This window comes from Pleurodeles waltl, chromosome 12, assembly GCF_031143425.1.
Source record: "Pleurodeles waltl isolate 20211129_DDA chromosome 12, aPleWal1.hap1.20221129, whole genome shotgun sequence".
In the NCBI taxonomy this organism is placed as follows: Eukaryota; Metazoa; Chordata; class Amphibia; order Caudata; family Salamandridae; genus Pleurodeles; species Pleurodeles waltl.
The window spans coordinates 136,438,829-136,460,472 of NC_090451.1; the positions used below are offsets into that span (position 1 = coordinate 136,438,829).

At 43.3% G+C, this 21,644-nt stretch overlaps 1 long non-coding RNA gene across 1 annotated transcript in view; it reads left to right on the forward strand.

Moving 5' to 3' along the window:
- LOC138267567 (uncharacterized) overlaps positions 1-18,839 on the forward strand; it is a 31,121-nt gene extending 12,282 nt beyond the window's left edge. Inside the window, exons 2-3 of the long non-coding RNA XR_011199823.1 lie at positions 18,598-18,640; positions 18,824-18,839. This is a non-coding gene — a long non-coding RNA (uncharacterized lncRNA). The remainder of the gene's footprint in view (positions 1-18,597; positions 18,641-18,823) is intronic.
- Positions 18,840-21,644: the final 2,805 nt, after the last annotated feature.

Below are 21,644 nucleotides of genomic sequence, written 5' to 3' on the forward strand. Positions count from 1 at the left end.
ACGCCACCGCCAGCACCGTCGTCACTGGTCAGGAGACCACCGCCGGAGTCAGTGTCCAGGAGGGCCCAAGTATCATCACTGGTCAGGAGACCACCGCCAGAGTCAGTGTCCAGGAGGGCCCAAGTATCATCACTGGTCAGGAGACCACCGCCAGAGTAATTGCCCAGGAGGGCCCCGGCAGCCACAGCCCTGCTGGGCAATGAGGGACCGTCATGCCACACACCAATGCCCAGTCCAGAGAATGTCATGCCACAAACCAATGCCCAGTCGAGAGACCGCCATGGCAAAGCACCGCTGAACAGTCGAGAGACCGCCATGGCAAAGCACCGCTGAACAGTCGAGAGACCGCCATGGCAAAGCACCGCTGAACAGTCGAGAGACCGCCATGGCAAAGCACCGCTGAACAGTCGAGAGACCGCCATGGCAAAGCACCGCTGAACAGTCGAGAGACCGCCATGGCAAAGCACCGCTGAACAGTCCAGAGACCGCCATGGCAAAGCACCGCTGAACAGTCCAGAGACCGCCATGGCAAAGCACCGCTGAACAGTCCAGGACCGCCATGGCAAAGCACCGCTGAACAGGGCAAGCACTGCTGAACAGGGCATGCACCGCTGAAGAAGGAAAAGAGCGCCACATCAAGCATCGTTATCCCATGTGCAACTAATCCAGTCTGGGCACCATTCCCCCTCCAGAACCAGTGGAGAGATCCATCCACTCTCTGTCCTTCACAGGATGAAGCACTCTGGGCACCAGTCCCCCTCCAGAACCAGTGGAGGCTGTTATCTACTGGAGAGACTGTGGCTTTGCACTCCCCAGGATGGTCCAGTGGGCAACCCACCCACTGTAGAGACTTGAGAGACTGTGGCTTTGCACTCCCCTGGATATGGCAGTGGGCAACCCACCCACTGGAGAGACTTGAAAGACTGTGGCTTTGCACTCCCCAGGATACATCAATGGGCTTCGAGCCCCGTTGTGGATCTGGCTTTGCACTCATCCGGCTGAGGTGCCCCCCCTTCCCTTCACCCTGAGGTGCCTGTTGTATTTCTCTCTGATGCCCCGGCAGTGTTCTCTCCGTTTGTGTACAGGTATCTTGTGTGGGCCTCGCCCATGCATTTTTGGACTAGTGGTGCACGGACATTGATATGTGTATATCTGCACTATTTCTCGTAATGTATATACTTTTGAATGATTTTATAATATATCTGTATATATTTGAGACATGTATATTGATTCATTACAATGTTTGAACTGATTTCGTTTTGTCTTTGCATTCTTCCGGGGGGTTGTTTCTACATGCATTGATGTGTGTGTTGTAATATGCGAGGGTGGGGGTGTTGCGTGTGTGTCCCCCTGACTTTTGCCTCCCCCTCCCCTATGTCGTAGGTGCAGTACTCACCGTTTTCTTCACCGGCGTTTGTCTTCGTGGATGAGTAGGAATACAAGGGCCGGTTGGATTTGTAATTCCGGGTCCATGGTGTCCTCCTTCCTCGTGGGATGTGTTCAGGTGAGCGTTTTCACATTGCAGAAACTGTTTCCGCCGTGTTTTTATCCACAGTGAATCCGCCCCGGAAAAGGTGGCGGATTGGCGGGTTGTGATACTATGGGCGGTACATTGTCTTCCGCCTGTCTGTTGGCGGTGACCGCCGTGCTGCTTGTCTGTACCGCCGTGGCGGGCGGAGTGTTAAAGTGGCTGTCTTTGTTGGCGGTTTCCGCCACGGTCATAATTCCCATTTTTGTTCCGTCGGCCTGTTTACGGTATTACCACAGCTTTAACACCGTCCGCCAGGGTTGTAATGACCCCCATAGTAATTAAAATTACTTTACATGAAAAAAACATAGAAATACACTGAAACAACCAACGGTTGCAGGGATGTTATTGTTAGGGTCTGAATGTACTTGTACAAAACCATAGAAATTCAGCAGTTATACTTATAGTTCTTTCAAGTAACCATAGCTCCCACCCGAAGGTAACTACAACTTGTGCCTTCGCCATACACAGCTAATTACTCCACATATTGTGTAATTGAGATCTTGTATGGCATCTTTAATATCACTGCAATGTTTGTTAAAACATTATTGATAAGAAAACTGTTCATGGCAAGGGCGCAAATTATAGTTACCTAATGATGCAAATTAGTTACTTGAAATAACTCTAACTATAACTGCTGAATTTCTATGTTTTTTTTATGAGTAAATTCAGAACCTAACTATAAAGTCCCTGTAACCTTTATTTTTTTCAGTGAATATATATATGTGTGTGTGTGTGTCCGGGAGTGTGTGTGTGTATATGTATGTATATGTATGTGTGTGTGTGTATATATATATATATATATATATATATATATATATATAAATATTTATATGTTTTTCTCCAAATGCCACTGAAAATGCCGAACACTTAACGATGGGTGCCTCCTCCGTGCAAGTGGCATACACGTAAAACATACCAACAAAACCGGCTTTCCTTCAAAGCCATAAAGGAGCACTCTCCAGGTTGCAGCAAAGTTCATTTCCCCAGCATGACGCGTTTCAGCTAAATGCCTTTCTCAAATGCCAGCAAAATAAAAAGACACTCGTATTTGGCTGTTTAAATAGTTTACCTTCATTGTTAGTTTCGATATTAGTCATCAGTGAGAAAGGACTTCAATTCATCCATAAATCACTCTGCTCAGAGCGCTGCCATTTTAACATGTGTTGTTTATAGTTTAAAAGTCCCAGTTGCAGTAGTGATTCTGGTGTATTCATACTGTCATTGTAATCGGCGCGCTTTCAGCATGAAAACTCAATGTTGTTGTGGAGATATGCGAATGTCTTTTCATGAAACAAATTAGTTAAGCCTGTTCATCTCCGTCTCATACCCATATTATTGCCATACCTGAAGGCAGCAGTCTCGTGACTAATGCCAATCCATGTAGTCATGTCCTGTAAAATCAGCAAGTATTTCAATATTTCAGGGCTACGGCAGTTCTGGCATTTTGTCATTATGAGTTTCTCCAAATGCCACTGAAAATGCCGAACGCTTAACAATGTTATAATATAATAATATATATATTAGGGGTGGGCAGAACTCATGGAGTTTTACTCTGTGTAATTCTGCAGAGTTAAATAAAAACTCTGCAAGATTCTGCAGAGTTCCACACATCCTTAATTTGGAGTGGAATGGAAACCTTTCCTTCCAGATTGGAACATTTTGAGCTCATGGACCCTCCGCAAAGAAGAGCTAGATTTTACTCATCATTTAGAATGTTTAGCATTATAATTACTGTGTAACCTTATGTTAATATGCTCATTACTCTGTGTCTTTCATTAGTGACGATATGCCCAAACTGCACATGATTGTGGGGTTCTGTGAAGACTTTCAAGCCTCTTTCAAGCTGGTGCTGTGCTGTCCTGTTCGCCTTTATTTCTGTGTTTTAATCTGCCTAATTTAATAAGCTACAACTGCATTTTCAGCAGTCATATATATGCTCCGCAAGCATTAGGAGGGCACATTTTTCCTTATATTTTATATTGTGATACACCATTAGCATGATTAAAGAAAAGCAAGCAATCCTCAGTGTGTTTTACAGTGCACCACTGTTGAGCTATTCTAACAGACTACTCACTGAGAGGTAAACAGGAAGGCTAGGCATTTGTCATCAGCATCTCCCGCAGTGCTCTTATTAATGCTGTAGTAAATCAGCACTAAGTAAACAGATGAAAGGGGAAACACATTAACTGTGGAATAAGCACAAGGAAGAATTTGCAATTGTTCATCTTTGGAATTGCTAAATTATGTTTTTAAGAGTATTTCCCCCCTACAACTTTTTCCCCTTAGAGGATAAGGTCTTACTTATCAGATCCCATCCTGGAGGCTTGTCAGGAATCCCTTGTAGAGTGAAAACTTGTAAGTTAGAATTTTGAATGTGTCACCAAACCTAAATGCTATTTTTGCTATTAATTTAGCTGTATCAAAGGTGTTTTGCAACTTTATTAAACATGTAAACCCATATATAAATTAGTTGTCAATATGTGTTTCTCCTAATGTATTATTTGTTGTTTTTGTCTTGCTTGAATGTATTTTGTTGTAGTTATGATAGCAGATTCCAAACTCCATTTAATTTCACACAGTTATAGTGTTTTTTCGACTAATAACATATTTCATATATATGTGTTTTATATTGTAAATTCATGTTCATCTCCACTGCATTTATTTTGCTAGGTGTGTTCAACTTACAATTTTACAAGTGTTGTTAATGCTCAGTGAGGACTCCACTCCTGCAAGTCTAGATGATGAGGAGCTGTCTGGTCCATTTGGTCTGCCTGGGCAGACATTTCCAGTGAGTCTCACTCTATCTATACCTCCCACCCAAGCTGTTACCCAACCTCAGCCTATAGATACCTCTACTTCCTGTGTCCAAAGGAACATCAGCCCAATCTTGTGCCTCCCAACCCCCAGTCCTGGCTGCTGTTGATACAGCAACACCACTACCACCTCTGGTTCTGCCAGGTCCCAGTGGGATGGGGCACACTGGGTCAAGGGCACAGGGTACTGTGGTTAGGGTTAGGGGTTATGGAAAGGAATCTGTGAGCCAGCAAACTGAGGGCACTGGGTTGTGTCACCAATGGCACCATCGACCAAGTCTTGAGATCCCTCCATAAGTCTTAAGACATAAGCCATGTCCTTACTGAGCTCCAGGACATGAAGCAATTGCAGAGGGAGCACAAAGTACATATAGAGAATCTAAAATTCAATTTGCGCTCCCTGATTGGGGTGCTGCATGATGTTTTTACACATGGGCAGGGCCTTTGCAGCACTGCCTTCCTATTGCTGTGGTCCGACAACATGTGGGGCAACAATGTCTGCCTCAGCCACTGAAAGGGAGGGCCAGCTACAAGAGGAAATAGCTGCACCCACCTTAGTCTCCACAACTGTGGATCCACCACCCCCTCTCGGGAGAGGATGTTCATCCGGATCATCAGGAGAGGGGGCTACGCCTTCACCACTAGCAAGAGATACAGGACCTAATTTCCTCTAGTGTGTGACTACATAGAATGGTTTGCTTTTTTGCACCTAAGACAGTTGAACTCTCACTGGAATACCAACAACACTTCCAATCCTAATTTAGTTCAATGAATAAACGCTCTAACTGCCAGCAAGAATCATGTACTATATGAACTCTGCATTTTTGCACACAAGATATTGTGCAGGAATTCCTCAGCAGTTAGCAAGTTACTGTCAACATTCAGAAGAATCTGCACTCAGATTATCCAGCATGGTAATAGAATTCCAGTTAAGGCCCTCAAACAGGAGGTGCCAAAACATTAGAATTCTACTTATTACATGTTACAATGTCTATTTGAGCAGTACAGACCGACCAATGAATGCCATGCAAGGAGGGGATGCAACTATGAAAGGCACGATCATTGAGATGGACCAATGGGGCCTGGTCAAATGCCTGACGGAGGCGCTGCTCCCTTTTGAAATTTTCACACAGGAAGACAGCAAGGAGGACTGTACAATGGGCCAAGCTACCCCACTGCATATGTTGCAGAAACAGCTAAAGGAGGTGTCTGAAACGGACGCAGGTGTGGGAGAAAAACAGATGTGCAGGAGTTGGCAGAGAGCTTAATCCTTTGCTTATCTATCAATACAAGGTTTCAAAGAAACATTGTCTCATCCAAACATTACATCTGTGCCACAATTCCTCTTGACTCACAATACAATTACTGTCCACTTTCATTCCTTTTTCAGATGGGGATGTTTCATCCTACAAGACATGGATTGCTGAGCAAAAACAAAAATGACTGGAAATTAAAGGCCCACTCACGGGCACAGGTTCTGGGGTGCAGCCTTCAAATTCCATAGAGCCTGAAGACAGTTCTGTTGCCTCACAGCAGCCAAAATCAATACCAGCAACAACAGGAACAGGAGCAACAGCCACAAAATCTGCATTTGATTGGTTTCTAAAGGCAGGGCTTAAGTCCACTGCACAAGCAAAGGCTTAAAAGCTCAAGCAAAGTGGAGCACCAATGACTATTGGGAGAATGGTCCAGGCCTACCTGGATGACCCAACGGAAGTCCATCTGGATCAAAAACAATTGGTGTATTGGTATGGGAAGAGGCGCCGATGGCCAGTGCTCAGCAGGCTGGCAATAAAGTGTCTGGCTTGCCCTATTGCCAGTATGTCTGCTGAGCATGTGTTCTGTGCAGCTGGTGCAGTTGTGACAGTGAGAAGGACCACTCTCTTGCCCTAAAACATTGAGAGATTTACTATGATCAAAATGGTCCAACTTAGGTCATAGTAGTGTGTTAGCTGATCAACGTCTGTGTGAACGAACCACCTGAGTTTAAGGACGAACTCCACTTCCCTGACTAGACATGGGGCACCAAAGAAATTTCTATTAATAATGAACTGCTTTATATTGTTTCTTTCTGTCTAAATCACTAACGAATTACAACTGTTTCAGGCACATGTATGGCCGAAATGGAGTTGAACCAGTGTGCATTGAAGAAGCCCCCAAAATCACTTCAAGGAGATTTGAGAGAAAATGCCTGTCCCCATTCTGTGCCTATTCTTTCTTTTGTCCCCTAGCAGGATTGCCCCAGATATTTGATTTACAACTTATTGTCCAATGTATGTTTCATTTCCTGAATCAGAGGATCAGCAATGTGCCACTATGCTTGATTGGAATAGGTAAGTAGTAATGCTATATGCCTTAACGATTGTTTTGAGGGATACTTGTTTCAATGTTGAGATGGTTCGTGTGACTCATCTCTAGTGGTGGCAGATAATGAGTAGTTGTTTAATTTATATTGTTTTACTTCATTATTACTCTGGGTTATTTCCGTCATTATAGATTTACAGTGTTGGTGACATAATAATATTGTGATTTTTTTTTTTTTCTTTTTTTTTTTCTTTTTCCTGAAGGTGTTTTTTTTTCCCCCATTCCCCTTTGACACTTAGCGAAATTTGTTTGCTGGTTATTCATACTCCTTTATTTTCTGGTGCTTTGTTTTCTGGTTCACATTTTTCAAAGATGACCTGACCATTCCATTTAGCTAACAAACAAAATTCTAGTCCAGAAAAAAAATACTCAATGTTTCTCTTGTTGTTAAACAGAGCTATGCGCTACAGGTTGGGTAGGGAAACTGGGACTCTCAGGAGCAGTTGGCATGGAGTTGGACATAGTGATCTTCACGAAGATTCTGGAGGATGATGGAAGGAATCACAGCATGAATTGACAACATAAACAACTGCCAGAAGAAGAAAGTTATCAACTTAATGGAAATCAACATAGATGATGTCAAGATGAGTCAAATAGGCATACTCCAGTCTGTGGACTGGTGGTGAAACGTGTTGGTTACTTGATTTGGGAAATGCAATGCTTCTATGTGTTTCTTCTGGCTGGCTCAAACTTGAAACTATGTGGTGGTTGGGGGGGGAGCCTGTTGTAGGAAACTGGAGGAGACAGACATGTGATGGATGATAATATCACTTTATGGATGTGCTATAGGCTAAATGTTATTTATGATGATCATGATAGTTGTAAGTTTGATCATCCCTAACCATGCTGTCCCTTGTCCGTGATTGTTGGTTGTTGTAATTGCTCTCAATTAATTGATCACACATCAGTTATAAAATGAATGATTGCGAAGGCCTTTGCTCCTTCTTGATTCTACTATATCATGATAATTATTTCTGTTTTATAATCCGCAGGCATTCTCTTCTCCTGCACCATAACACTCATACTTAAATTATCAGACCGCTTCAGTCAGACACCCAGGAACATTGACTGGCCAATCCAAGAAGATTGCAGATGCACCACCCAGTTTGGTGAGACTGACTAGTATAATTCTTCTTTCCACATTCTTTTTTGTTATGTTTTGCTTTAAGAACTGTATAGAAGGGTCCTCTACTCTGTGCAAAATCAGTATGTAAATTAGGCTAATTATAATAGGCTATGTCAATGTACCTATAAGTGCCTAGCATATGGTAGGGCTTGTAGGTTTAGGGACCCCAGCATAGGTAGTGCACTGCTCAGGTGCCCAGTGTCAATTTAAAGGCAGGCCTGCCTTGCTGGCTGCTTTTAAATCAAAGTTATATGCAAATTTGACTTTGGAATTTAAAGTACTTCCAAAGTCTTAAACTACCTTATTTATACATATGTCACCTCTAAGGTGTGCCCTATGTGCTATGTGCCCCTAGGGTTGGGTGCAATGTAACTATAAGCACGGACCTTATAAGAAAATAGGGCCAGATGTAGCAAACTTTTGCGAGTTACAAATGGCCCGAATCACAATTTGCGACCCCGCAAAATCGGAAATGGGATGCAAAAATCCCATTCCCGAATCGCGAAAATGCGACGCAAGCCATTACCGACTCCCAAAAATTGCGACCTGCAAATAGGAAGTCGCAATTTGCGAGTCGCAAACCATATGAAATAGCCACTCGCAAATTGCGACAAGTCGCAAAAAGCCCATTTTGCACTTCCAATTTACCAGTAACCCAGAGCAGGTGGTAACCATAACCAAAGTATAAAAGGAGACCCAGAAGGCACCTGGGTTACTCAAGATGGCGGAGATATATGTGATAGCAAGGAGGAGGAGAGCCCACGCCGCACAGCAGATGAGGAGGAGGAGCCAGAGACAGGAGAAGATATACAGAACCAGACAGATACTTTTCCAACACACTGAGGAGGGGATATATGATAAATACAGACTTAGTGCAGCAATACTAGATTTAATAGATCTTCTCAATCTGCAGCTTCAACGCCAGACTGTGCGCAGCAGCGCCATCCCCACACATGTGCAAGTGCTATGCTCACTGCACCTCTTGGCCTCGGGTAGCTATCAGGGGGTCATTGCTGTGGCAGGTGGGGTATCCCAAAGTGCACTCTCCCGGTTCTTCAGAGCATTCCTAGATGCCATACTCACACACATGTCCAGATACATATACCTACCCAGGAATGAGGCAGAAATCAACAGCACCAAGTTGGAATTCTACAGAATTGCCAACTTCCCTCATGCAATAGGGTGTGTAGACGGGACACATATACAAATATGCCCTCCTGCAAATCTGGAATATCTGTTCCGCAACCAGAAGTGTACACACTCACTGAACATCCAGGTGGAATGTGACGCCCATTATGTTATCACTGACATGGTTGCCAAATTTCCAGGGAGTACACATGACTCCTACATTTTCAGGCACAGTGAGCTACACCAACGCCTAGAACAAGGGGAGTTTGGAGACGCATACCTCCTAGGTATAGCTGGACACACCTTGAAGACATACACACAGGTCAATGTGGAACCCATCTATGCCCAGCTAACATTGTACATTTTGTGCCAAACAGGTGACAGTGCATATGCACTACGACCATGGATACTTACTCCGTACTTAACACCCAGCAATGAGACAGAGAGGCGATACAACAGTGCACATAGGAGGACCTGAAATATTATAGAAAGGACCTTTGGACTGCTGAAGAAAAGATTCAGATGCCTCCACAGAAGTGGAGGTGCCCTCCAGTATGCCCCAATAATAGCTTTCAAGATCTTTGGCACATGCGCTATACTGCACAACTTTGCCACCAGACGTGGGCTACCTCTCACCCCAGAAGACCCAGATTCGGAGGATGACGAGCAAGAGCTACCACATCGCCAGCCTGGGGATAGAAGCATTGCAAATCAAGGCAGACAGACGGGACCACATTGCAAACCAATACTTTGGAAGGTACATGCCAACTGTCACCACGCACACGAATGTCACACACAAAGAGTCCAGGTGTGAAGTGGAACAAACAAGGAATTTAATAATGTGCACCAAAAAACTACTTACACAAACTACAGTTCAGGGGCTGTAATAGTCCACCTGCCATGAGGACACATTAATGTCATGTACCTCAAGTCAATGACAGGGCGTAGCTCACACCCTACGCCGTGCTCGACCACCATGGCTGGTTCCTGATGCGTCTGAAGTGCCCTGCCGTGCGCTACCACTTCGCAACACCCTGGTGTCTGTGGCAGAGACACTGCTCACGGTAGAGCCCTCCTCACTGTCCTGCAGCGTGTCTGCCACGCCCCTAGCCACATGTTGTGCCTCCATTAGATCTACTGTTTGGCTAATACGTCCCAGCCCACGTGCCACATCACTGCCAAAGTGGCCCATGTCCACCTGGAGGCTGACCGTGCGCCGCAACAGGCCAGTGGTGTTAACAGCCAGCTGGACGATGGAGGCAGACATGCGGTCCAGCCGGTGGATGAGCTGCCGGTCACGGCGCCTTGCACCCTCTCTCTCAGTAATAAGTTCTGACACCAGTTGTCTCAGTGAGAGCACAAGGTCACCAACATGGGTATTTAGCTGTTGCAGCTCACTGTGGACCAGTTGCATCCCTGTGGCCTCGTTACGTTCCATGCGCCGCATGGCCCCTGAAATAATCCTCATCTCTCGTCTGCAGGCGCTGACCATGTAGGAGTGCAGCCTCGGCGGCAGACATGGAGGCGTCCCCTGCTTCACCCTGTGGCACTGGAGGGACATTGAGATGTCGCCTGCGATGCAGTGGAGGTTCTGTGTCCTCAACACTGGCACTGTGGCTGGGACTGGGTGCTGGCTCACTCTCCAGTATGGCCACTGGTGCATCAGGAGGGTACTGTGTTTGGGTGATGCAGGTCCCTGTGGTGGCTGGTCCTGGGTCCTGTGCTGGCTGGTGGCTGACCTGTGGCCCCTGGACGCTGTGGCTGGAGGTGGTGTCGTGTGAGACCTGTGGGACATAGGGAACACACTGTCAGTATCTACCATCTGTTATCAGCTTCCTAATAAACTGTTGCCTATCAACTGCCTACTTGACTACATTGCCCATAATGCACCATGCAGGTGGTTGCTACTCTGAAATGGAGCTATTTTGGTTGTGCATGCTGCTGTGTACTAGGTGGGTGAGGGTATGGCAGATATGGGTGTAGATGCATGTCTCATGGTACTCACCGGTTGATGGTCCTGACGCTGACGTGTCCAGATCTCCTATCCCGGACACTGCCTCTGGCTCCAAGGTCTCCTCCACTCTTTCCTCCAAGGGTGTGGGTGGTGGTATGGTGGATGGTCCCCCTCCAGTGCCCCTCATCTCCCGGAGCCACTCTGCCACCCTCTCCTTGGTCCGGGAGCGCAGGTCATACCACAGTTTCTTCAGTTCTTCGATACTCCGGTGGCTCACACCCAGTGAGTTGACCTTGTCCTGCATGTCACTCCAAATTCGTCGTTTTTCCACCTCTGGCACACTGAGGGCTGCCCTCCCAAAACGTTTTTCGTGGTGCTGGCAGCATTGCTCAGTCAGCACCTCCAGTTCTTTTTCAGCAAATTTCAATTTTCTCTTTCTAGGAGTTTCTGCCATTGTAGCTGCTGTTCCTCCTGTTGGCTGTTCTGCAGTTTAAAATGGGTGTGGTCCTCCCTCCTCCCTGGTGTATTAGTAAACTTCCTGGCTGTGATGTCATCATCATGAGCCAGGAAGTGTTTTCCAGGGTGTTCTGCTGCACCTGCATTCAATTTGGGGGCACAGTCGCAATTTGCGGCACCCACTCGCAATTTGCGTTTTCGTTTTTAGCGTGGTCGCAAAAAGCGACCTCGCAAACAGCGGACTCGCAATCTGCGGTGCAACTTCATTTGCGAGTCGCAAAATGAAGTTGCTTTTTCTTCTAGGATACCATTTAGCGAGTCGGAAATTGCGAGTCGCAATGACTCGCAATTTCCGACTCGCTAACTTTTTCCTACCTATATCTGGCCCATAGTTTTATAAGCAGTGGTGAGGTAAAACAGCCAAATTAGTTTTTCCCTTACTGTAGTGAATGACCTCCATAGGCTAAAATGGGGAGACTGTATTTTAATTAATAAAAATACTCCCCTGTAAAAAATAAATAAAAAAAACCACAAGCTTTATTCGGTCACCATAACCATCAAAGTTACCATTAAAGAAAACAATTTTAAAAACATAAATCATTGAGAACGTAAAAAATGTAAAAGACCAACACTTACAATAAAAGGTATAATCACTCCCACTTCATGTGCATAGGATACATATTTACAAGGATTTAAAGTTCTTAAGAAAGCAAATACGTGTATACCAAGCAGCCACAAGGAACTTGCTAACCGCAGAGATTGAAACAGTTGAAGTAGCACTTTTAAAAATCCTTAAAGCAATATGACACAGTCTTATGCCCAAGTTCCGGCAAATTGTGCAAATCCACTTACGCCGAGAGACAGAGCATGCTGGACAAAATAAAATAAAATGTTCAACAGATTCAACACAATTACGACAGGGAGGGCATTGGTCAGATGTAGAAGGCAGCAATCCCCATCTGTTTGTTAAGGACAATAATGGTAAACAGCAGAAACAAAAGCGAGCATACAAACTCTTCCCCTGTGTATCAGATATGAGATCTACATATGATTCGAATTGGGGATACCACTTGAAAGCAAGAAATTGGTCAGTCAACCGACCATATGATGTACAAGAGAGAAGATGATTTTTTACATAAGACCAGTAAACAGCTTTCACAATGGATTTATGGTTTCTCCCTAAATTCGGATTTTCCCAATAGCTTTCAAGCCCCAAAATACAAAACCATTTTGACACTTGTCTGAACCATGGAATGGATACTGCCTTAGGTCTTCTCATGAGGTCAAGAAGGGAGTCCCTATATGCACTAAGCTTAGAGGTAGTCCAAAGTCCCCTTGAGTGTCAGATACCTCAAGCTTGGTATCAAATTAGTTGTTATAATAAATCCCACAACTTAAAATTGTTGGATTTAATGTAACTTGTTCAGGTAAAGAGTTTTAAACTCTACCTAAAAAGTTGCCAACTTCAGCCCTGTAGTGCCCTTCTCCAATTGACCAGCCTCTGGCTGCCTGGCCAGGCTGCCTTGATGAGGTGTGAAGTGGCCTGGGCTGAACACAGAGATAGGCTGAACACAGAGATGTGCCTGGGGAGGAGAACTTCCCTCAGCAGATGGAGAAGCAGGAAGGGGGGGAAGGCTGCCAAACTGGTCTTTAAAGGCAGGGAAGGACATGTGTAGTAGCCCAGCAGCTCCCTCACATCCTGCAACCCCAGACAATTAGGTGCTCCCTTGATTAGATTAGGAGAGGGGCGTGTTTGATTTTTAGCCACACCAGTGGGTAGGCTCAGCCTGATGTAACCTCCAAAAATCAGTTTAAGCCATGATGGATTTTTGAAGAATGATGCTCCCGGGGATTGATTTTTGCCACACTTCCCAGGAAGTGGTCATCACAGGGGTAAGGACCCTGCATCTGATTGGAGAACCAGCCCCCCCAGCCCCCTGTTTTTCACCCAGGAACAAGGATAAATATGGCAGAGCTGCACCCACACCTTGGATCCCTACAAGGAAGAACTACAGGAGAAGGACTGCCCTGCTGGACCCCCTGTCCTGCACCTGGACACTGCACTCTAGAGGACTGCACCAGCTGCACACTTGGGCTTCTCCACAAGAAGGACTTTGACTGGCTTTAACTGCTTCAAGGAGGAACTCCCTGTTTGCTACAGGTGAATAATTGCTAACCAGTGTCCCCTGCAGCAAGTCTTGAAGAAACTGACCAGCTGACCACTGTGCAGTGGCCAAATTGGAGTTGGTGTCAGGTGCATTCTGGGAGTTGTAGTCAGCACCCTCAAGGAGCATTCCAGAGCTTCTGGAACCTTGGGGTGAGCTGTGGACCTCAAAAGAACCTAGAGAGAACATTTGGAAGAAGATCCAGAAGTTTGGAGAACTTTTTTTAAAAAGCTCCATCAAGGGACTGACCTCAACTGCGACCCACCTGACGTGCATGTTCGTCCCTGTGAGGAACTTCTCTGAAAAAGTGACTAAGTCAGAAAGTTGACAGAGGGCTCCAAGGACATCGGATCAAGATTCAGGTTTGCTCAGGTCAAGGGATTTTAGTCTCAAACAATTGTCTAAGTCAAAAGGTAAAAATCTCCACCAAGGGCTCCCGCAATGCCTTTTCGAGGAAGAGTTCCAGGAGGCAGGATTGGACTGGTGACGTGGTCCCACTGAGGGAAATCTCCTGAAAAAGGACTAAGGGCCAGATGTAGCAAAGGTTTTTACCCATTCTGTGTCTATGAGAAAAAGTGTTCGTACATATGGCCCTAAGTCCTATGGTAAACATTTGACCGAGGCCTCCTGTGGGCTGTAACAGAGCAGGGCTTTATCACGGTGAGCCTTAAACTTTGACTTTGCCCCGGTCCATGTGCGTCAAGATGGCCAGATTGGCGTTATTCTTTTCTAAGCGCTAAAAAGCATTAATGCTTAAAAAAATCGTATCTCAGGTTACCCTTATCCGATTTTATTTGTTTTGGTGTCACATTAAAGATAAAAATATAATCTATTGTTATAAATTGGTGTTGGATTTGTATTGTGTTTTACATATTTAACTGTTTGTGTGTTTTTTAAATGCTTTATACACTAGTCTCCTAAGTTAAGCCTTGTCGCTCGTTGCCAAGCTACCAAGGGTTGAGCTGGGTTTAATTTATTGAGCCCTAACTGGACCTAAGTGGAGGTTAGTGGCCTATTGCTAAGTGTAGGTACTTACCTGCCCTTACCAATAATCCATTTTAACACATATGGCATGTTCTGCAGCTCATCCAAGATGTCACGCAGCAGGGCACATTTACTTCGACCTGCTTCAGGATAAGCCCGGCATGGTAAGACTAGCAAAAGTGAGATAAACTTAAGTTGCGTCAATGTACAAGTGTTTTCTCGATAAAGTGGTTGTGGTCGCCACTTTAAATTTAGCGATGCTGTCGCTCGTTTTTGACACTTCTCAGGATGCATATATATATTTTGAGATCCTGTTAATAACTTACCCACTTTGGGCCACTTTTATAATCATCTTCAGTTGCTGTGCTTTATTATTGCAGCATGGACTGATTTATTATGATATTGTCAACTCCAGCAGGCATTAGGATAGTGTTGTCGGCACTTCATATAATTTTGTCTGTCAGGAATTGCGTTCTATGGAGCATATTGAAATCTTTTTAACTGCTGCTTGTTAAGTCTGTGGAATTTGCCGCTTGTGTCCTCTTCATATAAGTTTCTCTTCAATATACTTTGTGTGTACACTTACAATACTTATTGTATATGGAGCCTTCCTCCTCTCCCTGTCAGAAGACTGTATCATTATTTGGAACAATGTCCTCTGCTTGGAAGCAACATAATAACATTTCCAAAGTCAAAAAAGGAACCCACCTCTCCAACAAAGCCTCCTTTCCCTTTGATCCTTGAAGACCGCATGGAAGAAATAAAACGTTTGAAGTCTTTGTAATAGAGACAAATGCTATGCTTCAAACGATTGAAAAAAAGTGGTCTAATCTAAAATTAAGGGTTAATGAGGCTGAGCAAAGGATAAGTAACATACAGGATGCAACAACCAAGGTAGAGGTTATGTCTAAAGAACTTTCAGTACTGAAACAGCAAACTGAAGATTTGGAAAATCGCAATCGATGTAACAACCTTAGAATTCATGGTATTCTTGAAGGAGCAGAGGGCAATGACATAATTGCTTTTCATAGTTGGTCTCAAGGATGGTACTTCTCTTAGCCTACAACATGCCCATTGTGTGGGGCCCAAACCATCTACGGCTTCACAGTCAAGAGGCAAAATAGTTATTTTTCTGAAATAAACTGAACTACTTAGTCTTATCAGTGGCTAAACGAAGGAAACAAATATTATGGTCAGGATGCAGCGTTTTCTTTTCACAAGATATGGTATGCGCTATGGCAGCTCGACTTAAGGAATTGCTTTCATTTTGTCTGGCTCTACGATCTCTGAATGCTTGATATGGCCTGGTGCATTCTCGTTTTTTTCAAAGTGACATATAAAGAGTGCTCTTTTTCATTTGTTCTCCTGCAGATCTGAGAAAGTTAATTTGCCAGTGCAAGGGTGAAGAAATGGAACTTGCCAAATCTTGACTGCTTATCTGCTTATATTTTTCTGTTTAATTGATACATACATACATTCTTACAAATTGTTTATATGCATAATGTTGCGTTTCTTAAGGATTAGATCTTGCTGTCGTATGCCACAAATATTGTTTATTTACCATCTTTTCTACTGTTACAGAGACTCCAAGCCTTGCCCGAAACCCTATTTCAAATATGTGTCCCTTTTTGTGTCTTGTGTCCCAGACCCATTATCTCAAATTAGTCTCATTTGTCAGTAAGAATTTTGTATCAGTTGCCAGTGATAATCCAAATGTCGCCTTAAATATTTCTCTTCACTCATCATCTCCGTAACTCCCTGTCCCCTCTCTTGTGGGGTTCCGGTTGCTGTCCATCTTTTCTCTTTGTGTTTCCCTTCCCCCTCTTATTACTATTGCTTTGGACATGCATTGTTTAATTATGGCTGAAGCCATTTGGGTTATAGCCATCTTTTTTGTTTTTATCCTATTTTACTCTTCTTTTCTTTTTCTTCTTCTCATTCCTTATTTCTTTTTCTCTTACTTAATTCAGCTTTACCTTACCATTATATACAGATTTTGTTACTTTATGATTCAGTGGTTTTCTATTTATTGTCATGTAACTACTGTTAAATTGAAGATTCTGTTACAAGATTTTCACTGTTGTCCTATTATATGGTTAAAGTTGTGCATCTCATATCCTGGAATGTGAAAGCTTTGTACAACCCCATCAAGAAGCAGAGGGTTCTTTCGCATTTATCCAAATTTAATTGTTGGATCACTATGCTACTGGAAACCCATTTATATAAAAAAGATCTTAATTCCCTAAAAAAGCAATGGGTGGGTTGCATTTCCCGCTCCCCTGCATTTCATTACAAAAATGGAGTTATGATTTTATTTCATAAATCACTCTCCTTACAGATAGAGAAGAGAATGATGGTGGAGGGAGGTGGCCTCTCATTCACCTTACTATTAATATTCCCTATTCCTTATTCAATATTTATGGGTCTACAGGTATAGATACAAAATTCTGGGAATGCATCTCCAACCTTTTGCACTCATACCCAACTGATAATTGTGTAGTAGGAGAGGACTACAACCACATTTTGGACCATTTTACCAATAGGCAATCCCTCTCCAGATATGTCCCTAATAAAATGCAAACATTATTCAAGAACTCCTTTCATTCTAGAGGCCTAATTGATGCTTGGAGAATATACACTCCAGATAAGGTTAGAATTAACCTTCTATTCTCCTACACATAAATACAAATCTAGGATTGATTATATTGCTTTGACTCCCCACTTACTTTCAGCTGTAGCGCATGCTGAAATAGGTTCTATGATAATATCTGATCATGCACCTGCATTTATTGACATAGAAACTTTATCAGAATCTTGTAGATCAAAGAGATGGTGTTTTAACAATAATCTTTTGGAAGATCGGATTTTTGTGGAATAATTTGAAAGATTCCTTAAAGAATATTTTGAATCTAATCCTATTTCAGCTTTGTGGTTCCTGATCATTTGGGATACTTTCAAAAGCCATGGCTAGAGGCTTTATTATTGACTATGTTGCCACGAAGAAGAAGAAATTTCTTGCAGACTCTGCACTTCTTCTATTAAAAATCTTGAACATAAATATTATACTTAAAATTATACTGCTACTCTTAAACTTCTCATTCAAGCCAAACTGTATTTCAATAAGAAATCAACTGAAAAAGCCTCTGGCACACTCTTGAGGGTCAACTGCAAGTTTTATGGCGGGCGTAATAAAGCTGGCAAATTGCTCACAAATTATATTAAGGTTATATCCCCAAAATTGAAAATGTCAAATATCATCCACATAAAGGGTATCAATGATTTCAGAGATTACGTCATTTTATAATGCTTTTCTGATTTTTACCAAAATCTTTATATACCAGAATCCTCCCCATCTGAAGCAGCTCTTGACTCCTTCTTTGAATAACTTCCATCTCATCCCCATTAATCTTTGGACTTCTCTTCCTTACATAAAGAAATATCCTTGCAGAATATCAAGATAACTTTGACCAAACTATCTAAAGACAAAGCTCCAGGTCCGGATAGCTTTACAGTTGAATTTTATCTTCATTTCTCTCACATTAGCCTACCTCACTTGCATTCACTATATGATCATTTTTTCTATAATAGTGAAGCTCAAGGTACTTTTTCTGAAGCAATGGTCTCCCTTATTCCTAAGAAGGACAAAGATATTTCCCTCTGTGCCAACTCTGTTATTTCTCTTATTAACTTAAATTGCAATCAGATTATTCCAGATTTAATGCGCATAGAACAAACAGGTTTTGTTAAAGGCAGATATATCACTGATCATTCCAGAGCTTTATTAAATATTTTACATGTTTTCTAAAAGTTCTTCCCCCCGTCTGCCATTACACTGCATGCTGAAAAAGCATTTGATCATGTTAATTGGCTTTTCATGATGCAAGCCTGTAACTGTATGGGTGAGGATGAATCACTCTGGACCGCGTCATAGTCTGGAAAAAAAAAATGTATTTGTAGTATTTGGTGTAGTATTGATCAGGTACGTATACGTCAGTCTTTGGATGCTGGGGATAGGGTGGTGGGATGTTCTTGAGGTTTGTTCTTCACTCTTCTCTTTCTGTCTCCCTATTTCACAGGTTTTCCCCGGGAAGCGCATGTGGAGAGAAGAGAATAAGAGCGGTAAGTGGACAGGGTAATTGTATCTATTTTGTTTCCTTAAAGTTTTCTTATTTTCTTTTCCTGTCTCTCTGTTCTTTTCAGGTTTACGTTTCTTAGACTGGTTCTCGTTGTACTATACGCTTTCCTCTGTCTGTTTACTCTTGGTCTAACTCTTGTGCTTTCTGCCTTGTTACTCTTCTTCAGTGCTCATACGTTCCTGTGCGCGGTGCCTTAGGTGGACTACTCTGGATACTGTGCTCTATGGTGGCCGGTGGTAAGTATTTATTTCTCTCCCGTTTCCCCCCCCTCTGTGCCCGTGCCCTTTTGTCTTCCCTTCCCCCCCGCCTTTCTCTCTCTCACCCTCTCGTTCATGGACGTGGTCCCACGCACCTGAACTGCCACGCTTCTCCAGAAGCGTGGTGGGATGCAGCGTTCCGTCCTCCCGGTCGCCTGGTACAGGGGCTTCCGTCACACGTCTCCAGCCTTCTCCTCGAGTGAAATAATGGTTCCGCCGACTCCAAGTCCTGTTTGGGCGCCACTCTTCGTCTTCCTTGTCCGCCTCTCTCTCTCCGGTTTCCTCCTCTGATGGGTTGTTCACGGCTCCTTTCTCGCCTCCAGCTTCCTCCTCACAACCTCCAAACGCCGTATGTTCTGACAGCGGTGCTTTTGACCTCCCGGCGTCCCGCAATTGCCAATCTTCCCACCAATCACGGGATGGGAGGCCAGGAAGCCTAGGATTACAAGTGGCAGCGTCAGCACAAGTGAGGACCATGTGCGGGCGAACAGGTTCCAGCTCGTCACAGAGCCCTTCAAAAGCATGGCTTTGGTCCTGGAATTATAAAATACATAAATATACTCTAATCTTCCCCTCTGCCTTCATTTTTTTAATTGGTATTCAATCCTCTAATTTTTCCCTTCATCGTGGTACCAGGCAGGGATGTCCTTTATCACAGTTATTATTCACCCTATCTCTGGAACCCCTTATACATTCTTTGAGGCAGTCTCCTTCTTTTACTGGTTTTATACATAAAGATCTGCATATAAAATTCACTTTCCATGCAGGTGATATCATCCTATACGTTTGTAACCCACAGACATCATTACCTGAATTTGCTGATCTTTTAAACATATACTTTAATCTCTCAGGTTATAAATTAAACTTTAGTAAATCTGAAGTACTTCCCTTGAATAAATTGTCTCAAGTATGTTTGCAGGAACTGATTTTAAATGAAATATATAAAATGTCTAAGGACAAATATACTTTTTCAATTTCAACAACCATTCAGATTAATTTGGATGATCTTCAAAAAATCTGTAATATGTCAGGCAATTGGTCTCACCTTTATCTTGGTAGGGTAGGTTGGAATAAATTAAAATGATGTTCCCGGTGATTAATTTCTATTTGTCCATGCTTCAGGTTAAAATACCTCTGAAATTCTTTGTCTTTTAATAGCACAATGGTAAAGTTCCTGTGGAATGGACGTAAAGCACACATATCTTTGTCTTCCTTATGTAAGCCTGTTGCGTAGGCTCTCATTCTATTGAGACTACTGGATTTCGGCGGCAGAATCACTTGCACTGTGGGGGACGGAGCCTGAACCCACTACACGTGACACCTGTTGGCCAAATCCGGGTTTTGCTCCGGCTAAATAGTAGTGCCTTATCTCCATCAGAGCAGGGATGATTGGGCAGCCGAGTGCTTGACAGAATTGATTCCTAAGGGAAATCATTGTCACTCAGATCGCATCTGTTTCTCTAACTTACATTAGTCACACATATACCAGGACAATTAGAGGCAGTATATATTTCAATGAGGTTTTAATGAAGCACCTGCATTTTAGATAATAAAGCATGTACTGCTATAACTAGGACGATGAAGTATGACAGGATTAAAAATGTGACGAGGAGAGTAAAGCATAAAAATAACACTACCATATTGTCACTAGAATCATTAGAATAATTTCTACCTATGCTATGTTAAAGCACAGCATGTTAAGCTCTAGTTCTGCCCTTCACGTTCCCCTGGGAAGACATAATCTCTCATATCTGAGCAAGAGGCCTGTAGTCTACATAAGCAGCTGTAGCGAAGCAATCGGCATAGTCGTGGTCCTCTGGCTGGAATCTCCCTCTAACGTACATGGATCAAAATACTGTTTTTAGAATAAAACAGCTGATGTTCCAAGAAAGGATCCCTAAGAGTGTGTATATTTCTATGAAGACTATAGACAAAGCGTTACCACATTTGCCAGCAACTTATCTTACTACAGCCTTGAGGAAAGCACAGAGTGTAAGAAATGTCTTGTTTAAGAACACAGTGCTGGCCTAGGCAAAGAACAGCCTAGGCCAGCACTCCACCACACTTTGTAATAACGACTTTTATAACAAAAAATACATTTGCATTGCAGTAAGGAAAGGAATCATCTTAATGTACTCAATTGCAGGGTAAGGTAGGGGAGATTAGGATGGGTAGGTACAGTACACACTTTACTGATCAATCAATTCCTCATCATCATGTGCCTAAGGTTTGGCTAGTAGTGTGACTCACTGTGGTTGGCAAATGTTGAAAGGGAAAAACTTGAACAGAAGTAAATCTGTTAAGAAAGCCATATTTAATTATATTTATCACTTGGCTTGAAAAATGTGGCGCAAGCAAATATTAGATTATTCAAATTAAGTTCTGTCCCAGACTTCTGAATAAAGATTAAAGGAGTGAAGTACTAGGAAGTGACTGAAGCAGTGGGCAATGGGAGGAAAAGGAAACACACTGTGCTTTTGCATTGCCATGCATTGAAAAGTGTTTGACACATTAACTTAACTTAAGCTCACCGACACACATTGCACAGCCAACACTGCAGTGCCGATTCTGCTGAATTGAACTATGCAGCTGTTAGGTCATCATGGGTGACACTGGTGCAAGGCCCTAGCGGGAGGTAGGAGATGGTGAATGAAAACTGGCCTAGAATGCATATTACCTGCCAGGCTTGAAAAATACTGAGAGTCAAGGGAATTTTCTGAAATTCCATCC